This window comes from Asparagus officinalis, chromosome 3 (genome assembly GCF_001876935.1).
Source record: "Asparagus officinalis chromosome 3, Aspof.V1, whole genome shotgun sequence".
NCBI classification, from domain to species: domain Eukaryota; kingdom Viridiplantae; phylum Streptophyta; class Magnoliopsida; order Asparagales; family Asparagaceae; genus Asparagus; species Asparagus officinalis.
Genome location: NC_033796.1, coordinates 100,326,181 through 100,334,613, shown reverse-complemented (window position 1 = coordinate 100,334,613; position 8,433 = coordinate 100,326,181).

Here is an 8,433-nt window from a genome sequence, read left to right as displayed (position 1 = left end):
ATTGAAAAATTAATTAATATTTGGTTATTATTCGTTTATAAATGATCAAGTTCGAAGCGATAATTCATTTAATACAAAAATATATTTTTTAGTATCCGGTTTATAAATAAATAAAATTTAACCAAAGATATGTTTGATTAATTTGTTGTCGTTTATTAATTTGATAAATTTTTCATAGAAATTTAACCAAATATATGTTTGATAGTTCATTAACAATTTTATTCGGTAGTCGAAGAGAGAGAGAGAGAGAGAGGAAAAAAACACTGAAGCCTTTTCATTTCCACATTGGCAGTTGAAAATAACAACAAACGCTTTCACCTAATTCCATCCCACCGTATTCTTAAGTTTTGATGTGATAGGAAAAAAAAACAAAGGATTAGATTAATGAAGAGTGAGCCCGATAAACAATTTAATAAGAATATAAGCACCCTTTATTTTTATAAAAATGTGATATTAGAACAGTGCAGATTAGTTATAGCTAGAATCAAGTAGCTGGGTTAGTTTAGCTACATTAATCAAAAAACATGACGTAGAAACTAAAATATCTCGGCACAAAAAATGCAGGGCTTGTTTGGATTTTTTATTTTTCCCTTTGGAAATTAAGATGAATTTTTTTTCCATTTGAAATTAAGATGATGAATCTCTATTTGACTGTGGGGGTCATGGCTTAGTTTTTTCTTGGAATTATTCCAAATGTTTATTATGTAAAATTTGTTTTACAAATGATACCCATTATCTACCTATAAATATCAAAGAGTGGGGTTTTAGGGCTAGGGCTGCCGCCTCCTTCAGATCTGAGCGATGGTTGCCGCCTCCTTCAGATCTGAGCGATCGAATCCTCTCTCCTCTTTCTTTCCCTCTCCTCCTTCAAAACCGACTCCGCCTTCGAACCTCGCCTTCGTTCACAACTCACCTCAAGGTCGTCGTTCTTCGTAGCTCGTCGTCGACCTCGCCTTCGAACCTCGTCATCGACCTCGCCTTCGAACCTCGTCGTCGACTCCTCCCTTGAATCTCGTCGTCGACTCCGCCTTCAAATGTCGTCGTCGTTGACGGTTTTAGGTAAAGATTTTTTTTTAAAGATTTGTTGATTTAACCTGTAAAGATTGATAATTTCATTCTTTAATGCTGTCACTTTTATCATCTTTCATCTTTCATGCAGCAGATCTCGAAAGACAGAAGGTTGGTCGTGCAGCGTCAGAGTTTTGTCACCAAGGTCTGATCTTTTTAGCATACTACCTGTCTCATGTTGAAATTTTAGTTTGTTTGTTATTTATGAGTAAAGATTTATTTAAGTTTGATTATAGTTTTGTTTATTTTTCCTAAACTGGAAAGATACTATCTTTTTTCAGCCTTTATTGTATGTTAACTGTTTATGGCGGTATATTTGGTTAACATTCGTTGACACAAAGACATGCAAATGCGAGTCTTCTATTATCATTAAATAATTAATTTGCAATTAATTTGTGTACTTTTTGAGTCTGCATGTCCATATTAATTTGTGATTCACTGCCTTCCTTGAGGGATTTCGTCGGATTTTGCTTGATTTGTTGGATTTCGGCAATTACAGGTATAATTTCTTCATGATATTCCCTTTTGTTAAATAGTTGATGAATAATTGGATTTCATAACCATGAAAATCTGTTAATCTATTGTTTCCCTAATTTTTTGGTATTATTTATGCTTAATATCATGCTAGATTCATTAAATTTGGTTGATTTATCTCATCTCCTAGAAATCTGGTTCAGTTTCGTTGTGAAATTTTAGATATTTCTTCATCTTGCTTTTTATGTGTTTCCTAATTTATATTTATGTGAATGAATATGAATGAATGAAATTTGATTCATTTTTGTGAATAGGTCAGCGTTTTCAGTTTTTAACATGGAAAAGTTGTTGTTTTCTATTAGATACTGGTTTACAAAAAAAGGAATTGGTTAGTGCAGTAAGATGTGAATAAATGAAAGGAGATATAGTTATCTGGTCAATTAAATTTGGCTTGATATTTGTTAAGTTTTCTTCTGTAACAGCAATTTAAATGCGAAGAAGTGATAGTATCTTCTGTCTATTTAACTGACTTATGCTTAGGTTTTAAATTTGCATTATGGAGTTCCTTTTATAGAACGATGAATTTTAACAGTAAAAAGCTTTGAATGTTTTTTAAGTTAAAAGTATAAATTAATCTGTAAATAGAAAGTTCTCGTTGAACAAAATAAAGAGCTTTGAATGTTTTAACAGTAAAAAGCTTTGAACGTTTCAACAGCTCTATTGTATATACCGCTGTCAATAAACAAATACATATGCATTTTAGTATTGGTTGTTGGCTTCTTGTGGTATATAACGGTCGGTTTGAGCTTAATGACAGATGGCTTTCTTTGGTACTCAATTCTGGTATTTGTTCTTTTGGTTTATGTTTTTTTAGATGGGCAGTGATGATGATAACAAACTGAGAATGCATCCTATTTTAATTAATTATGTAATGTTTAGGCGAGGCAATTCTGTGTGGAATGCCACCTACATTGATATTACAATGTTTGGGTGATGTAATCCCTCATAATAGCAGCCTACATTGCATCATAGTTTTATAGGAGAGGCAATCTTTTATGACCAATCTATTTTTATCCTGAGCTCAAGTAAGTCCTCATAGATTTTTGTGATGAATTCGAGTTTGTTTAGTTCTAATTTTAGTAGGAATTGGTGCTATTTTGTAGCTTATGAGTTGATAATCATATTTTATTACAATTTTATACCCTCATTATCTATTTTACATGAATAAATATACCATTAATAAGTGTTATTAGTTTAGTTTGCACATAATTGAATGAAAATATAAATAAATATTATTAAATGTAAAAAAAACCCTCAAAAATCTTTCTTCTCTATTTTGTAGCATTTTTTTTGAAGCCCAAAGCCTATCAAGAAAATGATTGAAGCGCAAAGAACAAAGCCCATAAAAAATTACACCAAGGAAGCTATGCTTGGACTTGGATGCAAGAGTTGGAATGAAGTGGACTTTTATGCAAAAATCACAAGAATATGACTTTGGCTGCTGCAGATCACAAAGTGGGCCGGCTCTTCTTTGTTTTTATCTTGAAAATCAAATGGAATTCAAAAATCAAATTGATGAAGACCGGACTTTGAGGTTGCTGCAGGTGGAGTTGGAAATTTATTATCATGGGCCGGTCTTAATGTGGAAAATCAAATGCTTGAATGGGCCGGTCTTGGATGAATGAATTGGACTTTGTTTGGATTTTTCACAAGAAAATGAAATGTGAACTTTAGTTGCTGCAATCAAAACCGGATTTTAACATGAATGACCGGATTTTCTTTGGAGATTTGAATTGGGCCGGACATTTACAATGGACTTGGAATTGATTTTTTTTTAAAATCAAATGAATCATGGACTTGGGCTGCAGAAAATTGTATTAGATTTTGATTTTCTTTTGAAAATCAAATGAATCATATGGGCTTCCTATATTTGGGCTAGAGAAGAACAAAAAGCAAATTCAAAGGTGGAGATTGTTGCTTGGGGCTCAAGACAAATCCAATGGCTCATATTCATTGAAGATTACTATAAATAGGGGTAGAGAGTGAGGGGTTAAGGGGGTGAAAATTTTTGTAAACTCCTTTTGGAGAGGAGGGCTACTCTTAATTGAGAAGGCCTTCCAAAATTATAACTTTAGTTGCAATTAATAATAATAATTTTTTCACCACTTTAAATATTTCCTCTCTTTGTTGGATGATGAAGATAAATATGAAGAATTATTTAGAGGTTTGCATTTTCTTTCCTTTTTCTCTTTTATTTCCTTTTTATTGCTTATTAGTGTAGATTTATTTCTATGCTTGTAGTTTAGATTTTATTTTCTTGTTAAATAGCCAAGAGGATAGAACCCTCTTGCCTTAGATTTATTTCATGCTTATAGAGTAGATTTATTTTCTTGCATTTAATTCTTGCAATTTTATTTTGTAGTTTAGATTTTGCAATTTATTTTGTAGTTAGATTTTAATTTCTTGCACTATTCACCTTGAGGCTAGAACCCTCTTGGGTTTAGTTTTTCTTTTTGTTTATTTTTATTTTGTTTGATTCGCCTTTAGGCTAGAACCCTCTAGGGAATCACCCTTTTCTAAGAAGTGGGTTCAATTGTAGATTAACCATATCTATAATTGAATCCACCATCTTTAACTTCTTATATTTTCTTTTATTCTAGAATTTTGTTCTTCATTCTTGATTTTTTATTTGTTTCTTGATTTTATTCATTTTTTTTCCTTCTCACCTTATTGATCATACTCAAATCCACTCTCACTTACACTTTGCACCTATTTACACACCACTTTCACTCTCATTATCTCTCCACAATCACATTCACTCATCACTCCTATTTGTCACGCACACAACATAAGAACCGATTTTATATTTTCTCCTACAAAACACCTTCCTCGTGGGATCGATATCTTAAATACTATAACTTGACACGGTTGTGCACTTGCAACCTTTTTGGTACATGTTTATGCCGCATCAAGTTTTTGGCGCCGTTGCCGGGGAAGGTGCTTAAGTAGGTTTTAATTATTTTGGTTCTTTAACTTGTGTATTTTTTGTGAAGGAAACGCTTGGAGCTTGAAGATCGCGGATTGGAGAGCTAGGATTTGAAGATTTGCTTTCGGGTAAGTCCTCTTTCTAGTTTTTAATTCCACCCTTTAGCTACTTCTTCACAATTAGAGACAATTAGGACTTAAAAAAAAGAAAGAATTTTATTTTTTTGTTAACCATAATAAAATTCATCCTCCACTTTGACATTTACTAACAAGATAATAAATTCAAACAAATCCCCCCTTCTCATTTGTTTGATTGTTAACCCTAATTAAAAAAAAAAAGATTTTTCTTTTCCATCCTTTTTAGTTGCTTTTAATTCATAGGGTTGCATTTCATATAGTGTAGGAATTCACCAAGTGATTTGAGCATCTTGATTTGACACACACTTAAAAATATTTTTAAGGGCAAAACCCCATAATCAAGATAAGGTGAGGGATTTCATCACCCTTTCCTTAGCCCAAAAATCACTAATTCCTCACTACACCACCCAAGCCTAATAAAACTCATTAGACGTTGGCCCCTAAGGATTCGAGCTCAATAAGGAACAAGAAATCCTTAAGTGAACCGGTTTAAGTTTTCTCAGATTAGTTGGTGTCTAAGGCAAGGTTTAGGGGTTGCGTAAAGCGCTCCGCAAGGAAAGAGGTACTTAATTGATCTTTGATCACCCTCTAGTACTATCCTTACCTGGCTAACTACCTGGGTAAAACTTTGATCTTTTCACTGTAGGAGTTTTTGGTTAGGAGCTGGTCTAGTGAATTAGGCTAAACCCTAGAATTAGAGTGATTGAAAAGTGATTGTTTTGATTTGTTTTAGTTAGGATTTTTCTTTTTCTTTATCTTCTCAAAAAAAAAACTAATTTTCTTTCTTTTCTTAAAAAAAAAATTGTTTTGGTGTATGCAAATTTGGGTTCGGGATAATTCTCATCGTTTAATTCGTGTTGAACCAACCCAAGAAATGGCAAATCAACCAGTTCTTCAGGATATGTGCTATCCCATTAGGAATGCAACCCCCTCGTGCATTAGGCTTCCCGAAACAAATGGAATAAATTTTGAGCTTAGACCGCAATACATAAACATGCTTCCCAAATTCCTTGGTAATGAAACAGAAGACGCATATATTTTTATTTCGGAATTTGAGGAAGTGTGTATTATGATTAAAATGAGAGAATTAAATGAAGATGCGGTTAAGCTTAGATTTATTCCATTTGCTCTTAAGGATAAAGCTAAAAAATGGCTGTACAGCTTACCAACAAATTCCATCTCAACTTGGGATGAATTTGTCACCGTTTTTCTTAAGAAATTTTTTCCTATTCATAAAACGGTAAAGCTTAGGAACAGCATTCAAAACTTTAAAATTATCCCGGGAGAACCTTTTTGGAAGTATTTTGACCGATTTAAAGATCTTCTCATCCAATGTCCTCATCACGGTTTAGAGAAATGGCGATTGTGCCAAATAATTTATGAGGGATTAGATTATTCTGCAAAAACTTCCTTAGAATCAATGTGCCACGGGGATTTTATGAGGAAAAATGCTGATGAAGCTTGGGAGTTTTTGGAGAGTCTTTCTGAAAAAACAATGCAATGGGAACAGTGCGATGACAGGGTTTCATCAGTTCCCCATTCTAAGTCTAGTGGTCTTTCCTTGGAGTCAAACATTGCTTCTGAAGCGAAGATGGCGACAATTCTGCGGAGGTTAGAAGCCTTAGAAATTAAGGAACGAGCTCCAGCTCAACTCAATCATGTTTCTTTCCCAGGATGTCATAATTGTCAGTCTCCTACCCACGTTTCAGAGGAATGCCCTCTCCTAGGAAATAACAACGCAATAGAACAGATGAACGCTGCATTCCAGCACCCTAGAAATGATCCATTTTCTCCAACCTACAATCCAGGTTGGAGAAATCATCCCAACTTTGCATGGAATCTAGGAAATTCTCCCGGAACTCAAAATTTCACTCCCGCTTCGACCCAACATTTTCCTAGGGGAAACACAGTTCCATTCAATTCTCATTCACAATTTCAACAACCCAATCTGCCGTATCAAAATCAGTCTCCTCCTCATCAAGCTGTAATTCAAACTCCTCACAATCCAGATCAAGATAAACGTCTCAATGTCTTGGAAAGGGGTTTAGAAACCATAATTAAGGCCTCTACTCAAACCACGAATATGTTGACTCAAACATCTAGCACGTTGAATTCCTTCATGCAATCAACCGGACAAATGCTCAACTCCAACACTCAAGCTATAGCTAGATTAGAATCCCAACTTGGTCAACTAGCTAGTGCCGTGAGTGAAAGAGAGAAAGGAAAATTTCCGAGTCAACCCGTGGTCAACCCTAATAACACAGGATGCAGTTCATCCTATGAAGCTCAAGTGAATGCAATCCATTCACTTCGGTCAGGTAGACAGGTCGATAATCAAGTGAGAACTCCGCCAAGTCAAACTCTTGATCCTGTACAAATTCCTTCTCCTTCTCCTTCTGATGAATCTATTCAACAATCACTCCCCTCAGATGACCAAGAACCTGAACCCGAACCTGAGCCTGCTTTTGATAGATTTAGACCGGTTGCTCCCTTTCCAGATAGACTCAGGTCTAGGAAACACTCTCCTCAGGAGGAGAAAATCCTAGAGACATTCAAGCAGGTTAAGGTCAACATTCCTCTCTTAGATGTAATTGAACAAATTCCATCTTATGCTAAATTTTTAAAAGAATTGTGCACTAAGAAGAGGAGAATAAATGTCCCAAAGAAAGTCTTTTTAGCCGCCAATATCAGTGAAATGCTGTCAAATCCCATACCTTTGAAACGTAAAGATCCAGGTTCCCCCATCATTTCATGTATCATTGGTAATACTCACATTGATAAGGCGCTTTTAGACTTAGGGGCCAGTGTCAATTTGCTTCCATATTCAGTCTATCAGCAATTGGGTCTAGGTGTACTGAACCCAACCAAATGCACCTTACAGTTGGCTGATAGATCTGTCAAGGTCCCTATGGGTGAGTTAGAGGATGTTCTGATTAAGGTTGGAGATTTTATTTTTCCAGTAGATTTTGTAGTCTTGGAAACACAGCCTGTTTCCAATCCCAAAGGACAGACACCTGTCATCTTAGGACGACCGTTCTTAGCCACTTCTAATGCTCTCATCAACTGTAGAACTGGTCAAATGAAGCTGTCCTTTGGGAATTTGACTGCTGATCTCAACATTTTTAATCCAGGGGACCAACCAAATAATCAGCCTCTAGAAATAAACTACATTCAGGAAAGATCAGAAGAAGAAGAAGAAGAAGAAGAGTGTGATTTAAGTTTTGAGGAAATTTTTGATGAAGAGTTAGAGTTTTTAGAAGAAGCAGATCAGGTCCTTGAGAATAATAAAACTGTGTTAAACATTTGCTGCTTTGAATTAAATTTTGAAGAACTCTTTCTTGATGAACTTAGATTCTTGGAGAATAATCAACAACCAAATTTTCAGAACTTCACAGAAGAATTGGTTGTTAGAAAACAAAACTTCACAGTACAAGAGTCTAAGTTCATTAAGAAATACAAAATGCATGACACCAATAATACCTACCTTACCTTGTTGCAAGAATTATTGAACACCCCGAAATGCTTAAAAATTCACATTATTGATTATATCATTCTGAATTTGTTTAAAATCCGGGGAAGAATTTTCAACAGTAAGGTAGGATTCAATGTAGAACAGGAACTCTTCATGTTGAATATTTCATTCTACATTGTTTATTTTGTTTATTTCAGAATAATAAAAAGAATTTATTCTTCTCTCATTTGAGAGTTTCTTGTTCAGTTGCTTAAAAGAAAAAGAAAAAAAAAGAGAAAAAAAAGAAAAAAAAAGAA